Source organism: Pseudophryne corroboree (genome assembly GCF_028390025.1).
Source record: "Pseudophryne corroboree isolate aPseCor3 chromosome 3 unlocalized genomic scaffold, aPseCor3.hap2 SUPER_3_unloc_54, whole genome shotgun sequence".
NCBI classification, from domain to species: Eukaryota; Metazoa; Chordata; class Amphibia; order Anura; family Myobatrachidae; genus Pseudophryne; species Pseudophryne corroboree.
This window is the reverse complement of record NW_026967546.1, coordinates 484,028-503,019: the sequence shown is the minus strand read 5'-3', so window position 1 is coordinate 503,019 and position 18,992 is coordinate 484,028. Positions and strand designations below refer to the sequence as shown.

Here is an 18,992-nt window from a genome sequence, read left to right as displayed (position 1 = left end):
AAAGAATCCCCAAGAAGTTCTGAGATGAGAAAAGGGGAGACATGGTGGTGGCACTAGTGCTGTAGCGGGGGCTGCCGGAGGCACTGTCTATAGGTAATATTGTCCCCAAGCAGCGCTAAGGTGTCAGAGTGGAGACAGGGCAATGGCAGTAATGGGGGGGAGGCGGGGTTGGTGGCAGTAGCTGGAGGAGAAGGTGGCATTTGGGGAGACAGGGCGGTGGCAGTAGTGGGGGGAGATGGGGTGGTTACAGTAGTGAAAGGAGACAGGGTGGTAGTGGGGGGGAGACGGGGTGGGTGGCAGTTGTGTGGGGAGACAGGGTGGTGGCAGTAGTGGGAAGGAGTCAGGGCGGGTGGCAGTAGTGGGGGGAGACAGGGCAGTGGCAGTAGTGCTGTAGCGGGGGCTGCCGGAGGCACTGTCTGTGGGTGATATTGTCCCCAAGCAGCGCTAAGGTGTCAGGGGAGACAGGGCAGTGGCAGGGGTGGGGTGGGTGGCAGTAGCTGGAGGGGCGGGTGGCATTTGGGGAGACAGGGTGGTGGCAGTAGTGGGGGAAGATGGGGTGGTGGCAGTAGTGGGGGGAGACGGGGCCGGTCGCAGTTGTGTGGGGAGACAGGGTGGTGGCAGTAGTGGTAAGAGACAGGGTGGTGGCAGTAGTGGGGAGGAGTCAGGGTGGGTGGCAGTAGTGGAGGGAGACAGGGTGGTGGCAGTAGTGGAAGGAGACAGGGTGGCAGTAGTGGGGGATATGGGGTGGGTGGCAGTAGTGGAAGGAGACAAAGCAGGTGGCAGTAGTGGGGGGAGATAGGGTGGTGGCAGTAGTGGGGGGAGACTGGGCTGATGGTCACAGTACAGTACCAGGGGCTGCTGGAGGCAGTAAAGAGGTATGGGTCCCGCACAGAACCAGTTGATAATTAGACTTAATGATGATTATGCTTCCTTATTTATAATTAATCCCTTGTATGTGTTACTGTTATTTGCTGTGTCAGCCTTTATGTGTGTTCTGTGTAATAATCCTGAAAGTAGTGCTGCTACCGATCTCATATCATTTGTGGTAACTTGGAAAAGATGAGATATGAGGTGCACTCTGGAAGCTTATAGGGGGCTAATCAGAGATGATCGCAGATGTGACATCACGCAGCCCCTGGAAAATGGTCCTGTCCCGCCCGCGTTCACGTCTCGGATGCGGCCACAATGTGTGTGTCTGCGCATGTGCATATTGCCACCACCAGCAAACTGCTGCGGGCAGCTATTGCGGCTGGGTCTGAATGGCCCCCATAGGGTTTTGGCTCTCCTGATATGAATCTGTTTTACTTACCTGCAATACTATAATGTAACTTGAATTGTTTCTGTGCTTTAAGGATATTTATCCATGTTGTGCAGAGTAAAGTATACTGCTCCAAAAAAATAAAGGGAACACTAAAATAACACATCCTAGATCTGAATGAATGAAATATTCTTATTAAATACTTTGTTCTTTACATAGTTGAATGTGCTGTCAACAAAATCACACAAAAATGATCAATGGAAATCAAATTAACCCATGGAGGTCTGGATTTGGAGTCACACTCAAAATTAAAGTGGAAAAACACACTACAGGATGATCCAACTTTGATGTAATGTCCTTAAAACAAGTCAAAATGAGGCTCAGTAGTGTGTGTGGCCTCCACGTGCCTCTATGCCCCTCCTACCAGACTCAGTTTAGAAAATGAGCCCAGAGGAGCCGGTCACAGCTAGGGGAGCTCTACAGAGCTCTTTTAGTAAAATCTAGTGGGAGGAGCCAGCCCACAGTGTTAAACTCTTAAAGTGCCAATGGTTCCTGGTGGACCTGTCTATACCCCATGGTACTAATATGGACCCCAGCATCCTCTACGGACTACGAGAAAAGGATTTACTGGTAGGTATATAAAATCCTATCTTCCCTTTATATATCATCTAAGAAAAAATGGTCTATAACAATTAGGGGTAATCCTTATTATTCACTATTGTAAAATATTCCAACGTTTTGGAACGCACAGCCATATTCCTGTGAGCCGGTGGAACGCATACTAAGGAGATGCGAATCACAGGTGATCCCATTTTCATGTTTGAAACGTAAAAACGTAACATCCGGGCACCAGTGGAACGCATGGGAAGGAAAGTGCGTCACCTGGTGGGCTGAATCTCATTGGCTTAGTTATTTAATTGAAAGCACGTCCCATTTAGATGTCTTTGGAGCGGACACATTGGCTTAAATCCTCTGACGTTCATTGGCCAGTGGTCACGGTTGCCATGACAACCCGAAAAAAACAGAAGTAAACATCATTAATGCCGTGGAAATTGTACAATGTGACTGTTTATTACATATCATATGGTGACTGTACCAGGGCCCTCATTCCGAGTTGTTCGCTCTGTATTTTTTATCGCATCGCAGCGATTTTCCGCTTAGTGCGCATGCGCAATGTACGCATTGCGACTGCGCCAAGTAAATTTGCTAAGAAGTTAGTATTTTTACTCACGGCTTTTTCTTCGCTCTGGCGATCGTAATGTGATTGACAGGAAATGGGTGTTTCTGGGCGGAAACAGGCCGTTTTATGGGCGTGTGGGAAAAAACGCTACCGTTTCCGGAAAAAACGCAGGAGTGGCCGGAGAAACGGGGGAGTGTCTGGGCGAACGCTGGGTGTGTTTGTGACGTCTACACAGGAACGACAAGCACTGAACTGATTGCAGATGCCGAGTAAGTCTGAAGCTACTCAGAAACTGCTACAAGGTGTTTAATCACAATATTGCGAATCCGTTGTTCGCAATTTTAAGAAGCTAAGATTCACTCCCAGTAGGCGGCGGCTTAGCGTGAGCAAAACTGCAAAAATCAACTTGCGAGCGAACAACTCGGAATGACCCCCCAAGCTTCAATGGTCAAAATGTACATTTAGTTTATGGATTATCCTCATTTTCCAAAGTAATATATGTATCTGCCTAATTGAATTAGGAGTGGGCGGGACTATACAGAGTTTAAATAGATGGCTCTGGGATCTGACACACACCATCACCCTGAGGGAGACTAAAGCAGTCGAAACGCGTTGGTGGGGTGGTTGTTTGGATACCCAGACCTGTACTTGTGGCATCCAGCAGAGTGGTGAGAATACATGGGCCCTTTTTGTTCTTTATCCGCTCAGCTGTGATTTTGTTTCCATTGACCCAAGTCAGGCCATTTTGGTGTGCCTGTGTGTTTTATATATTTGTACCCATTAAATACCGTTTTTATCACTATATGGTTGTTTTTTTGGGAGCTACGTTACCTGTGTGGAAAAGAAACCGCTACGGGAATTTACAACATGGGTTTCAAGTAAGCTTATGTGTAAGCCTGGCTAGTTACCTTATCAGCCTATAAAGAACTAATCTTTTGTAAAGCCTGAGAGATATGGCTGTATAAACTTGAGAGTGGGCATTTATAGAATGATATCCTTTGCAACCTCGGGTGGTCCTGTTACACACACTGTGTGCTCACGGAGTGGGGGTTCTGTCTCACCTGCACCCACATTTTATACTATATTTTATAAAGAAATACTACACATTGGTATTTTTTTTGTTTTTATTAAATTCATGGACGTTGACCTGTGGGAATATCCTTGACCGTGTGGGGGAGAGAAAGAAACTGCTACATGACCATATACAACTTGTCTCAAGTAAGCACACGTGTAAGCGTGATATTCTCCTGATCTTTTAAGTGTGAGAGATTTTGAATATATGAAGCAACGATACCTTTATAAGCATGGAATGTACTGTCTGATGTAAGCTTATGAGTGAGCATCAATCTTCTCTGACCACCTCACGTTTCTGGTGGTCCCGTAATATCCATTTCATGTTCACAAAGTAAAAGATTTCTTCTGGATTTATCTCCATTCCCCATTATTAATTTGACACATTGGATTTTCTTTCTATGTTTTCTATTTACATATGGTCATCCATTGGGAAGAGACTGTATATTCGTGAATTATAAAGAAATAAGAAACGGAAACCATGAACATCGTACAAGGACATTTCGTATTATAAGTATCTGGTACCCTTCTTTGTTTGGCGCATGAAAGTATCCCCGTCTTTTGCATTGTATTCCCTGTTGTTTCCAGTCTTCATAACACTGGAAGAGATTCTTGATTGCTGCCTTTATTGTCCATCACAGGTGTAAACTATTCTCTTCTTTTGAATGGGCTTTACACCCCGAGTTCTTCCACACTCTGGTAGACAAGTGGGAGTTACTGAAGATAGATCTCATGCCATGCCATCCCGTCAGAACAACAAAGTTCACGCATACGGGTCAAGAACAAAGGATCCCAGGACAACCTTTGTGGATGCCCTGTCAGTGAGATGGGAATTTCGTCTGGCCTATGTGTTTCCACTGATCACCCTGTTTCCCAGGGTGATGCAAAACAGGGAAAAGGCGCCGTGATACTAATAGCTCCGGCTTGGCACAGAGGACATTGGTACACAGATCTGCAGAGGATATCGATGGATGCTCCATTTCTACTTCCTCAACATCCAGATCTAATGTCTCAGGGTCCTTGCTATTACAAGCACCTGGATCAACTGTCTTTGATGGCGTGGCTCTTGAGACTTCCATTCTGAAAGCAAGAGGATTCTCACAACAGGTAATTCAAACAATGCTTAAAGCAAGGAAACCATCCTCCGCTCGCATTTATCACCGAATATGGCAAGCCTATATTCAATAGTGCAGTGACCGGAAATTTGACCCTAGGTCTTTCAGAGTTTCCAGAGTCCTAACATTCCTTCAGGCAGGAATGGATAAAGGTCTACCGGTGGCTTCCTTGAGAGTTCAGGTGTCAGCATTGTCTGTATGGTTCCAAAAGAAAATTGCTAACCTACAGGATGTGTGCATTTTCTTCCAGGGAATGCTTCACATCCAACCACCCTGCAGTGCCTTGGGATATAAGTTTAGTCCTAAAGGCACTTCAAGTTGCTCCATTTGAACCACTAAAGCAGGTGGATCATAAATGGTGGACAGCTAAAGCTCTCTTTCTACTGGTTACTGCTTCAGCTAGAAGAGTGTCAGATTGAGGGGCATTATTATGTCGCTCCTTTTCTGATTTTTCATCCAGATAAGCGGTTCTTAGAACCAAATCTTGTTATCTTCCTAAGGTGGAGTCTAAATTCCACCTTAACGAAGAAATTGTTGTCCCGGCCTTCCAAGGGCCGGACCTTTCTGTGGAAGATGTATCATTGGACATAGTTCGTGCCTATATGATTTACGTGGATCATATCAGTGCCATCAGAAAGACAGACACTCTCTGTTCTCTATGGATTTTACAAGAGAGGATGGACTGCTTACAAGCAGACACTGGCAAGGTGGCTTCAGATGACGATTTCAGAAGCATATTCTCAAGCTGAACTCCCTATTCCGGCTAATATCTCTGTTCACCCTACACGTAAGGTAGGTCCATCATGGGCAGCACAACGTAGTGCTTCAGCTAAACAGATATGTAAGGCAGCCACATGGTCTTCCATTAACACATTCATTATAAATTATGCCTTTGATACCTCAGAACGCTGAATTCAGGCGAAGGATTCTCCTGTCCAATCAGGAGCCTCCCCACCACTAAATTTGCTTTAGGATATCCCAATGTTATCCTGTGGATAACCTGTGGACCCTGCATGATAAATAATAGTTATGGTAGACTTACCGTTGATAACTCTATTTCTCCTTAGTCCACAGTATCCACAGGGATCCCACCCTGATGCACCTGATTTGAGGATCCTTTCACCTACTAACATCTTCCTTCTTGTACAGAAGGGTGTGCATGTGTGTTCTTCTCACCTGATTAGGGCTTTCTATGATGCTCCTGCCTTGAGCTTTGGAAAACAACTGAATTGCCTGAGCCAGGAGGCGGGGATTTAGGGGACTGGCCCATTGCATTCTGGAAGTCCGAAAGCCTTTGATCGTTGGTACTAATGCACTGATGCTACCTCATATCCCAAATGTATATCCTGTGGATACTGTGGACTTAGGAGAATTAGAATTGTCGACGGTAAGTCTACCATAACTACATATATTTCTGGCATGGTGTGGCTGCTTGCTGGGGCGCAGGCTTGAGGCTCCTCATGCCACGTGACACAATGCTTAGGATATATCTGGCGCAGCCTGTGTCATGTATTCACATGCTCCTGTAACAGCCGGCCTCAGGGAATTGGCTAGTGAACGGCTCCTATTACTGAGTTGGCAGCATCTGAGTCTTGCTACCGTCGTTTTAGGTATATAATACATTTATTGAGCTTGTGTATGGGAACCAGCATTCAGAATCCTGCACCTTCCCTGCTGATTACTTGTACCCTGGCACTTGGATGACGGCCTTCTCTGGCTTCTGATCCATGGCCTTAAGGGCACACCAATGGTTCCTAATGGAAATATCTTCAGGAGCGTTCACGTCTAAGTAGGAGGACAGGGCCTCTTGCAAAATTCTGGTGCCTTCAGCATCTATTACTATATAATCCTGCAATCTCCAAGGTGGTAAAGGAGGAGTAGCGGGAAAAGGTGACCAGGACCCTATCAGAGGGGTGTGATCAGACCATGAAATTACTGTCGGTAGAAAAGTTCAAGCGACCAGGTTCTGGGATACACTGTGATAAATATGGAGACTGACACAGGACATTTCATAAAGGATAAGCATTTATTTCTCTAAGTTACAACAATGAGACCCTGCAAATAACAAGTTATACTCAGTTACAGTAATAGCAAGAACAAATTAGAATACTCCGCTCTTATCTCAGATGTTTCATGATCTGTCCCAGATGATAGTCATCGATTATGTAGTTTAAACAATATAGTTCTGTCGCCCTCAGGGTCCCTCTTTAGTAACTCTGTCTGAATTTATTAAACTGAGGTGGGTTTATAGAAGTCTGTATCCGCTGCAGACAGAACTAGCTTCACTCGGAACTAACCTGCTATGTGTAAGACTCTAGGCTTTATACACTGCAAGGATACGCTGACATTGTCTTACCAGATATTACACTCAGGGTCTGTGATGCTGGGTGCAGTAGTCATTCAGTATAACGTCATTTATCTTATCCTGGACAACTGTCCCCTTTCACCTACTTATGAATACAATACGCCAAACATCTTACCAGACAGTTTCCATCTGAGATGCTGATACAGGTTGAGTATCCCTTATTCAAAATGCTTGGGACCAGAGGTATTTTGGATATGGGATTTTTCCGTATTTTGGAATAATTGCATACCATAATGAGATATCATGGTGATGGGACCCAAGTCTAAGCACAGAATGCATTTATGTTTCATATACACCTTATACACACAGCCTGAAGGTCATTTTAGACAATATTTTTTATAACTTTGTGCATTAAACAAAGCGTGTGTACATTCACACAATTCATTTATGTTTCATATACACCTTATACACAGCCTGGGGGTCATTTAATACAATATTTTTAATAACTTTGTGTATTAAACAAAGTTTGTGTACATGGAGCCATCAGAAAACAAAGGTTTCACTATCTCACTCTCACTCCAAAAAGTCTGTATTTTGGAATATTTGGATATGGGATACTCAACCTGTAATAGGAACATATATTTATTATAATCAGCCAGCCTAAAAGCTGTGTATATTCTTCCCACTCACTATGTCCTTCACACTAGGTCAAAGGTGAAAGACAACTGTGGATCTATGTTTCTAACTGGTGTCTTAAGCACTAATCCTAATAAAAGTACATAAATAAAGTAATAAGGTCATACGTATACAGAATGGAGTTACACATGGACAAAATGGCATCTAAAAAGTAGTAACTAATATCACCCTATATTGAAATCTATCAATGTGAGGGATCAATTGTAACGACCTAGAAGAAGGTCTATTCTCTAATATGACCTGTGTACAGCAGAGTAATAAGTATAATCACGGACACCTGGATGTCTAATTCTCAGAGTATTATAGAGGTCAGATTCAGCTAATAAAGGGAGCATGAGGAAGCTAAGGAACAGGCGGCATTACTGGCCTGTTCATCAGTGGTGGAGGATCTATCAAGATGAGGGTCTGGAGCAAGAGTAACATCTCCCATAAGGAGAAGTGCAATTTCTTGTAGCTTTTGAAAAAAAATATGTAAGAAATCAGGGCTGTCTGGCATGAGGGGCATAGAGAGAAGTGAGGGTGACATATTTATAATGGATTTTCCCAACTAGAATCCAATATCTACCATTGCAATCCACCCACTTGCTTTCCAGGTGAATGGGGCAGGATCTATTAGAAAGGTTGGCTACACCACAGGAGATATAGCATGTTGGGTAGTTATTGGTAAACTGAGGGGGAGAGTGCAATGGAACATGTGATTCCTGAATGGCTACCACCGCCGCCTTCTGGCCAGTGAAATATTTTATTGCAAGACGTCTCTTACGGGGAGAATTAAGACCTTTTACATTGACTTAAAAATGTTGCCGTGATAGAGAGATCAGATCATGGTATGAAACATCTAGGATCATCTGTGTAAAGTCCAATAGAGTCTGTAGGACGTGTGCATATTTCAAACTATCATAAAGGAAAAAATAAAATAGGGAACAAAAATGGGAGACAAACAGAAATAGCGTCCATAAAGGAGCTAGAGATTCCGTCACTAGGGTACCGTAACAGAAAGGTAGAAAAAGGTGGCGGTCGGGCCTAAAAGGGAAACCCACCGACTACCCTAAGTAGCCATACGAGAGGCAAAATCTAGTCATCATAGTAACAATTGTACAAAGAAATATCAAATCTCAATGTAACCAAAGGAGGTAAAAGCCAAGAACCTGGTCTGTTATCTAATGTAGGTTCTACCAACACCGTTATAAGGGCAACAGGATGTTAGAGGAATCAGTCATGCTTTGCCTGGACACCCAAACATTCTAGAAAGGTATTATGAAACGTAACAGTGGAAAGAATATCAGACCATATACTATATAGCTGTTATGATTCCTGTACTCCAGACCGGAGAAGATCTTATGGCAGGGATCTGAGTACAGGAACAATATGCTGGTTGTGGGAGCTGGAGAGCCTAGTAACCCCTGGCGCCCTAACTCCGTTGTCTCGCCCGTGTTATCAGAAATCCCCTGCGAGACTATGGTTGCTTGAGCCCATGGCAGCCGCGTTCGAAGGGCGGATTATGTCTGCCCAACCCCGATGCCCCCGCAGGTCTTAATGGGAGACAAGGGGAAATCCGAGACAGGGTGATAACAAGGGGCCCTCTGACTAAGCAACCAGGCCAGGGGTTACAAGCTAACTAACTTAAATCAAAAGGTATGTGCGGACTAGCCGCCAGGGAAAAGGACAACCAAAGATCCACTGATCCGACACTCCTATCCGGCACCGCTGGACACCAGAGTGGATCTGTGGAAGCGGAATCCTCCGCAAAAGCTCCAGAACACAATTAAACAAAATAATAAACAGTAAGCGGACAAGCCGCAACACACGGCTGCGCCGCGACTCACGAACACCGCCAGATGTTAAAGGTGCTCGGTCAGACTCCAGGAACAGATGGTAAACTTCCGAGTACAGGTTCTCTGAGGACAGGAACAACCGAATAGACCGGGACTGGGAACTCTCTGCAGCAGACACAGGCAAACAGGAAGCTATCACCGGCGTCTGTGAGAAGTCCAAAGGGAGCCTATAACTGTGAGCTCCCCAATCAGGAGCCAGACTAGGCAATTATAGTAATGCCGTGCAGCTTGCATGCTGCACGGCCAGCACATAATGATATGATTAGAGTAGACCCAGCAACGGGGAACGCGGCCCGTACGTGGCGTCCCTGTTGCTAAGGTCTGGGCGGCTGCGTGCGCCCGGCGTCAGCGTTGCCAGGGAGCCGGCGGCTGTACGCGCCCGGCGTCCCTGGTTGCTAGGCGCCGGGCCGCACCGCCGATCGGACCCCGGCGCCTAACAGTACCCCCCCCTTGAGGAGGGGTCAAGGAACCCCTAAAGCCAGGTTTCCGAGGAAATTCTCGAAAAAATGCCCTCTTGAGCCTCGGGGCATGGAGATCTTTATCCAGGACCCAAGACCTTTCTTCTGGACCATAACCTTTCCAATGCACCAAAAAATAAAGCCGACCCCGGGACCACTTGGAATCGAGAACCTTCTCCACCAAGAACTCCTGCTGACCCTGTACATTAACTGGTGATCTCCCCTGAGATTTTTTACGAGGAAATCTGCTGGACGAAACATATGGTTTAAGCAATGAGCAATGGAAGGTATTTCCGATCCGTAAAGTTTTTGGTAAACGTAACCGGAAAGCAACTGGATTGACTTTTTTGATAATGAGAAATGGTCCAATAAATCTAGGACCCAATCTGGCTGAGGTTTGTCGAAGTTTAATGTTGCGAGTCGACAACCACACCCTGTCTCCTACTTTAAAAGTGCACGGCCGCCGGAGCCTGTCAGAAAATTATTATAAGCAAACTCCGCCAATGGAAGAAACTCAGACCAGTCATTTTGGAGTTTGGCCGAGTACAAACGCAAATATTGTTTAAGAGATTGGTTAACTCGCTCAGTCTGTCCATTGGATTGTGGATGATAGCCGGAGGTTAATGATAATTTCATCTTTAACGAAGCACAAAAAGACTTCCAAAATTGTGCAATGAATTGTGGACCCCTGTCAGAAACAATATCAGTGGGTAACCCATGGAGTCTGAAAACATGACGGAGGAACAAGACTGCCAATCCCTGGGCAGATGGCAATCGGGGAAGAGCAATAAAATGGGCCATCTTGCTAAAACGGTCCACTACCACCCATATGACTCGGCATCCGGCTGACAGAGGGAGATCCACCACAAAATCCATGGAGATATGCGACCATGGCCTAAGAGGAACATTCAAGGGCATAAGTTGACCAATAGGCAAAGAACGGGGGAACTTTATGCTGTGCACAGACCTGACACGAAAAAACAAACTCTTTAATGTCTTTGGAAAGACCAGGCCACCATACTGAGCGGGATACTAATTCCAAAGTCTTAGCGATTCCCGGATGCCCGGCAACTTTGCTATCATGAAACTCCGCCAAAACAGTTGCTCTCAAAAACTCAGGGACAAAAAGACGACCAGCAGGAGTATTTCCCGGAGCTTGATGTTGAAGCAGCTTTAATTGGGAAAATACATCCTGTGTGAGACCTGCCTGAATGACTGAAGGCGGAAGTATGGGAGTAACAGGACTGTTGTCTTGAACCGGAAGAAAACTGCGTGACAGGGCATCTGCCTTGGTATTCTTGGAACCTGGTCTGAAGGTGATAATGAATTTGAAACGAGTAAAAAATAAAGCCCAACGAGCCTGTCGGGCATTCAGCCGTTTAGCCGATTCAATGTATTGAAGATTTTTGTGATCAGTCAAAACTGAAATGGTATGGGTCGCTCCTTCAAGCCAATGTCTCCACTCCTCGAAAGCCCATTTAATAGCCAGCAATTCCCGGTTACCAACATTGTAGTTGGATTCTGCAGATGAGAATTTCCTGGACATAAAGGCACAAGGATGTAACTCAAGGGAATCTGGATCCTTCTGAGAAAGGATAGCCCCTACTCCAACCTCCGAGGCATCAACCTCAACAATGAAAGGTAATTCTGGGTTGGGATGTCTAAGGACAGGGGCTGAGACAAAGGCTTGTTTTAAGGCCTGAAAAGATAACTCAGCTTCACATGACCAATTGGTAGGATCTGCTCCCTTCTTAGTAAGTGCCACAATGGGAGCAACTAGGTCAGAGAAAGAGTGAATAAATCTTCTATAGTAGTTTGCAAACCCTAAAAAGCGCTGAATTGCTTTTAAGTTGGCGGGTTGCGCCCAACTAAGGATGGCTTGGACCTTCTTTGGTTCCATTCGGAATCCCCGAGGGGAAATAATGTACCCTAAAAAGGATACCTCCGTGACATGAAATTCACACTTCTCCAGCTTAGCATATAAGTGATTTTCACGTAATTTCTTTAGCACCTGACGCACCTGGGTAACATGTTGTTCTACAGAGTCAGAATATATCAAAATATCGTCTAAATAGACCACAACGAATCTTCCCAGAAACTCACGGAGCACATCATTAATGAGATCCTGGAAAACTGCCGGAGCGTTAGATAGGCCGAATGGCATGACCAGATACTCATAGTGGCCTGACTGAGTACTGAATGCCGTTTTCCACTCATCCCCTGACCTGATTCTGATGAGGTTATATGCTCCTCTCAGGTCAATCTTAGAAAAAATAACAGCCGAACGTAGCTGATCAAAGAGGACAGAGATCAGCGGCAGAGGGTAAGTATTCTTTACTGAGATTTTATTCAAAGCTCTAAAGTCAATGCAGGGTCTGAGTGAACCATCCTTCTTCTCTACGAAGAAGAAACCTGCACTTAAAGGGGATTTAGATGGCCTGATAAATCCTTTCCCAAGGCTTTCTTTCACATACTCATTCATGGCCACAGTTTCAGGACCAGACAATGCATATAACCTTCCTTTAGGCAACGTGGCACCAGGAATTAACTCAATGGCACAATCATAAGGCCTATGGGGGGGCAAAATATCCGCATTGCCCTTGGAAAACACATCAACAAAATCCTGGTATTCCCCAGGAATATGTGCGGAACTGGCGGCAGCTACTCGGATAGGAAGCGAAATACATTCTTTATCACAGATGGTACCCCATTGTAGGATCTCCCCAGACTGCCAATCTATGATGGGATTATGAAAGGCCAGCCAAGGGTGACCCAGAACCACAGGAACTGCTGGACAATGGGTAAGGAAAAACTCAATCTTTTCAGAATGCAGAGCTCCCACCGAGAGCAAAACAGGAGGTGTACATAGAGAAATAACCCCATTGGATAAGGGACTCCCATCTAAACCATGCATGGTGATACACCTACCCAAGGTTAGCTGAGGAATACCTAAGGCCTTGGCCCATGTTAAATCCATAAAGTTTCCTGCAGCTCCACTGTCCACAAAAGCAGAGACAGAGGAACAGAGGCTGCCATAGGAAACTTTAGCAGGAACCAACAGTGAATTATTTGAGGAGATGAGCTGCAGACCAAAGTGAACCCCCTCACAACTCACTTGGTCAGGAAGTTTCCCGACTTGTTTGGACAACTACGGGCAAAATGTCCCTTACCCCCGCAGTATAAACACAGACCAGAATTTTGCCTCCTGGTTCTTTCTTCCGGAGACAATTTGGAGAAACCAATCTGCATAGGCTCCTCCATGTCTACAGGAATGGAAGGAACACAGGGAGAAGACCCGACAGATGCCCCTTTTTCAGCCCTCCGCTCTCTGAGCCGACGATCTATTTTAATAGAGAGCTCCATGAGGTTATCGAGAGTCTCAGGAGCGGGATACTGGAGGAGACTGTCTTTTATAGATTCAGATAAGCCGAGGCGAAACTGACTGCGCAGGGCTGGGTCATTCCAGCTACAGTCGTTCGACCAACGGCGAAACTCCGTACAATAATTCTCTGCGGGATTCCTACCCTGTCTAAGAGCACGCAACTGACTTTCTGCGGACGCCTCTCTATCAGGGTCGTCATACAATAGCCCTAAAGATTTTAAAAAGGCGTCTACAGACGATAAGGCCGGATCGTCTATCTTTAAACCAAAAGCCCAGGTCTGAGGATCCCCCTGAAGCAGAGAAATAATAATCCCAACCCGCTGAGCCTCCGTACCTGAGGAGACTGGTCTTAAACGAAAATACAGTTTGCAAGATTCTTTAAAATCTTGCAAACTGTATCCCCAGAAAAACGGTCAGGCAGATGCATTTTTGGTTCAGGGATGACCCTCGGGGAAGTCCGTAACAGATCTTCCTGTGACCTCACCCGGAGGGACAGATCCTGAACCATCTGAGTAAGTTCTTGAATCTGACTAACAAGAAGCTGGCCATGATTTGGCCCAACACCGGCGGGATTCATAAGGCCGACAAATTCTCCCAACTAAAAAGTGAAAAAATTAACTGTAAGTTAAATCTTTTCTTTTGTCTGGCCGGTGATAATGTTATGATTCCTTTTTTCTTTTGTCTGGCCGGTGATAATGTTATGATTCCTGTACTCCAGACCGGAGAAGATCTTATGGCAGGGATCTGAGTACAGGAACAATATGCTGGTTGTGGGAGCTGGAGAGCCTAGTAACCCCTGGCGCCCTAACTCCGTTGTCTCGCCCGTGTTATCAGAAATCCCCTGCGAGACTATGGTTGCTTGAGCCCATGGCAGCCGCGTTCGAAGGGCGGATTATGTCTGCCCAACCCCGATGCCCCCGCAGGTCTTAATGGGAGACAAGGGGAAATCCGAGACAGGGTGATAACAAGGGGCCCTCTGACTAAGCAACCAGGCCAGGGGTTACAAGCTAACTAACTTAAATCAAAAGGTATGTGCGGACTAGCCGCCAGGGAAAAGAACAACCAAAGATCCACTGATCCGACACTCCTATCCGGCACCGCTGGACACCAGAGTGGATCTGTGGAAGCGGAATCCTCCGCAAAAGCTCCAGAACACAATTAAACAAAATAATAAACAGTAAGCGGACAAGCCGTAACACACGGCTGCGCCGCGACTCACGAACACCGCCAGATGTTAAAGGTGCTCGGTCAGACTCCAGGAACAGATGGTAAACTTCCGAGTACAGGATCTCTGAGGACAGGAACAACCGAATAGACCGGGACTGGGAACTCTCTGCAGCAGACACAGGCAAACAGGAAGCTATCACCGGCGTCTGTGAGAAGTCCAAAGGGAGCCTATAACTGTGAGCTCCCCAATCAGGAGCCAGACTAGGCAATTATAGTAATGCCGTGCAGCTTGCATGCTGCACGGCCAGCACATAATGATATGATTAGAGTAGACCCAGCAACGGGGAACGCGGCCCGAACGTGGCGTCCCCGTTGCTAAGGTCTGGGCGGCTGCGTGCGCCCGGCGTCAGCGTTGCCAGGGAGCCGGCGGCTGTACGCGCCCGGCGTCCCTGGTTGCTAGGCGCCGGGCCGCACCGCCGATCGGACCCCGGCGCCTAACAATAGCAATTATATAGCACAGGAAATAAAGATAACAAGATTTATGGTAAGAACTTACCTTTGTCAAATCTCTTTCTGCGAGGTACAATGGGCTCCACAAGGACAGACATTGGGGTGTAGAGTAGGATCTTGATCCGAGGCACCAACAGGCTCAAATATTTTGATTGTTCCCAGAATGCATAGCGCCGCCTCCTGTATAACCCCACCTCCTTGCACAGGAACTCAGTTTTTAGTTAACCAGCCCAATGCAGTAGCAGATAAAAGAGACGACAACAGTTAGTAGCCACATACACCACACTCTCACGACAGGAGAAGTGTCAGCAGCTAACGCCATACCAACCCAAAGAAGCTAAGTGCGTCAGGGTGGGCGCCTTGTGGAGCCCAGTGTACCTCGCAGAAAGAGATTTAATAAAGGTAAGTTCTTACCTTAAATCTCATTTTCTGCTGCGGGGTACACTGGGTTCCACAAGGATAGGCATTGGGGATGTCCTAAATCAGTTCCTTATGGGTGGGGACGCACTGTAGCGGGCACAAGAACCCGGTGTCCAAAGGAAGCATCCTGGGAAGGGGCAGTATCGAAGGCATAGAAACTTATGAACGTGTTCACCGAGGACCATGTAGCCACCTTGCTCAATTGTTCAAGGGTCGCACCGCGGCGGGCCGCCCAATAAGGTCCAACAGACCAAGTAGAATGGGCCTTAATGTTAGAAGGAGCCGGAAGGTCAGCCCGAACATAAGCATGTGCAATCACCATTCTATTCCAACAGGCCAGGGTCTGCTTGTGAGCAGGCCAGCCATGTTTGTGAAAACCAAATAGAACAAAGAGGGAATCAGACCCTGATTGAAGCTGTCCTCTTCACATAGATACGGAGAGCCTGTACCACATCCAAAGACCGCTCTTTGGAAGACAAATCAGGAGAGGCAAAAGCCGGAACCACGATCTCCTGATTAAGGTGGAACGAAGAGACCACCTTAGGTAAATACCCGGGACAAGTCCTAAGAACCGCCCGGTCATGGTGAAAAATCAGATATGGGGAACTACAAGACAAGGCACCCTAATCCGACACTCGTCTAGAAGAGGCAATAGCAAGTAGAAACAAGACCTTAAGAGAAAGCCACTTAAAGTGCACCGATTCAAGTGGTTCAAAGGGAGACTCTTGTAAATGTCTCCAAAACCACCGACAAATCCCAAGAAGCCACAGGCGGGACATAGGGAGGTTGAATCCGCAACACACCCTGAGTGAAGGTATGTACATCAGGTAAGGTTGCAATTTTTCTCTGGAACCAAACCAACAAGGCAGAAATATGAACCTTGATGGAAGCCAAATGCAGGTCTAAGTCTAGGCCCTGGTGAAGGAAAGCCAAAAGCTTGGCTGTACTAAATTTGGAAGCGCCATGATTGTTAGATGCGCACCAAACAAAGTAAGAATGTCAGACCCTATGGTAAATCCGAGCAGAAGCCGGTTTCCGGGCCCACAACATAGTCTGAATGACCGCCTCAGAAAATCCTTTAGCCCTCAAGACGGAAGCTTCTAGAGCCATGCCGCCAAGCCCTGGTAGACACAGGGGCCCTAAACGAGGAGCTCTGGTCGTTGTGGAAGTAGAATGGGACGCTCTAGCGAGAGGCCCTGGAGGTCTGAGAACCAGTGCCGTCTGGGCCATGCTGGAGCTATGAGAACCAGGCTTCCTCCTTCCTGCTTGAACTTCCGAATTACCCTGGGTAGAAGTAACACCGGAGGGAACACGTACGGCAGCCGAAACGTCCATGGAACCGCCAGTGCATCCACTATTGCTGCTTGAGTACTTGGCAGACAGGCTGTTTTAGCAGACGCCAAATCAGCCACTCTCTTATTAAGGTCCTCTCCGAAAAGGATATCTTCCTTAAAAGGTAGTACCTCCAGGGTTTTCTTAGAGTCCAGATCCACAGACCAGGACCGCAGCCATAAAATCCGGTGGGCCAGAACGGACGTAGTAGAAGTCTTTGCCGCCAGGATACTGGCATCAGAAGCCGCCTCCTTAATATAGTGAGAAGCTGTGACTATATACGACAAGCATTGCCGAGCATGGTCAGAAGAGATTTCAGCTTCCAACTCCTGGGCCCACGCTTCAATAGCTTCTGCAGCCCATGTTGCTGCAATAGTGGGCCTATGCGCAGCACCCGCTAGGGTGTAAATCGCCTTTAGACAATGACAACCTTCCACACGCTTATCCGTAGGCTCTTTTAGAGACGTGACGGTAGTGACAGGTAGAGCTGATGAGACCACCTTCCTCACCACATGTGAATCCACTGGCGGAGGCGTTTCCCAATTTTTACTCAGCTCCGGCGTGAGGGGATAGCGAGCCAGCAGCTTCTTGTGAGGCATGAACTTCTTTCCTGGATTTTCCCAGGATTCCTGATGTTTATCAACAAGTCGATCAGAAGGAGTTAAAACTTGTTTAGCCACATTCTGACGCTTAAACCTGTCCGGTTTCTTAGAAGGAACGGACGGCTCCAGGTCATCCGTAATTTGAAGAATGATCTTAAAAGCCTCCAATAAATCAGGAACATCCACTTGTGAAACACCATCCCCATCAGGAGCATCCAGGTCGGAATCTGTGGGATCAGTATAAACGCTATCTTCATCAGACGACGTGTCAGGGACAGCAGTGGATTGTGAGGAAGTAATGGCCCGCTTGGATGACCTCCTGGTCTCAGGCGGCCGAGGGTTAGACTTCTTAGTAGTCAGGGAATGGCTCAATTGCTGTAACTGAGTGGACAATTGATCTGCCCACGACGGATTAACCGCGGGGACCATGAACGGTTGCACCAACACAGGAGGTCCCATAGGGGGCGTTAGTCTGGTAAATTGCATAGTCAGTAGCATGGAGAAGGTAGCCCAAGCCCACAGTGGGTCATTCTGAACCCCCGTTGCTACCGTCCCACTGGGGGGCAAGGAACCCCCAGAACCTTCAGCTACTACGTTTTCCTCAAATGTGTCTGCAGCTTCATCACCACTCCCGGTGGGATCAGCCACAGAACCGTTACCCTCAGTAGCGGACATGTTATAAATCGCAATATAAGGTAACACAGTATAATATCAGCAGCACAATACCTGAACCGTGCAGTGTATTCAGCACAAACAGGAATTCAGGAGAGATATGGTGACTAAAATCACAGAGAAAAATACACACTAAGTATATCTTGTGAACAACCTATATTAATAATAAACCTGACGCACCTAGCCCCCAGAGGTTATAGAATATAGGGATAGCAAGCTGAGTGAGAAACACGAAATGGAGGTCACACAGCAGCCAGATGCACACATATAGTCACAGTTGTACAATGAAGAAGTTATGACAGGCAATAATACTGCACTGGACTAGCCATACAATGAGATATAGCTATACAGATAATAGATATAACAATGCACAGTAAAGACTGGATGTATATCACAGGGTACTTGTACTAAATAACCCTGACTAAATGCACTTTTTCTTACACTGTCAGCAGACATGTAGAATACTTAAGTGTCCTGTAAAAAACACAGCGCTGACATGCAGGCGGCTTTACAGAGGAGGATTTGCCCAAACAGTCCCAGGAACAGTGTTGCTGTGTGTAATGGCGCCCAAATACTGACTGGGAGTGAGAGAGAGAGATATGCAGCTCCAGGGCGGGAACATTTACTCTAAGTGGCGCCCTGGGGAAGGGGCTAAAGGTCCAAGCCTTATCCCTCTGCTGGACTTCACCACCGGTACTGTGGGCTGCATAAAAATGGCTTTTGAGAGAAACTGACCTGTGCCCTTGCCCTGGTGGTCTAATGGGGTCCCTGTACTGCAACAGTGTCAACGCCAGCACGCGCGGCCCGCCTCCCACTGGCAGCGCCGGATCGTGATAAAGTGTGGGTCCCGCGAGCAGTACCCACTTACCTCCTCCCAAAGTGCGGCCACACGATCCAGGAGAGTTTCGGCCATGTGTGACTGACCAGAAGAAAACCGGATCCTCCGCTGTAGGTACTCGGCAACCAGGGCGTGGGAGTGTACAGCGCCA

General features: G+C 46.8%; 1 protein-coding gene across 1 annotated transcript in view; it reads left to right on the top strand.

Moving 5' to 3' along the window:
- LOC134984430 (oocyte zinc finger protein XlCOF6.1-like) overlaps nucleotides 1-18,992 on the top strand; it is a 213,781-nt gene that overhangs the window by 44,992 nt on the left and 149,797 nt on the right. The gene's annotated exons all lie outside the window — the stretch shown is intronic.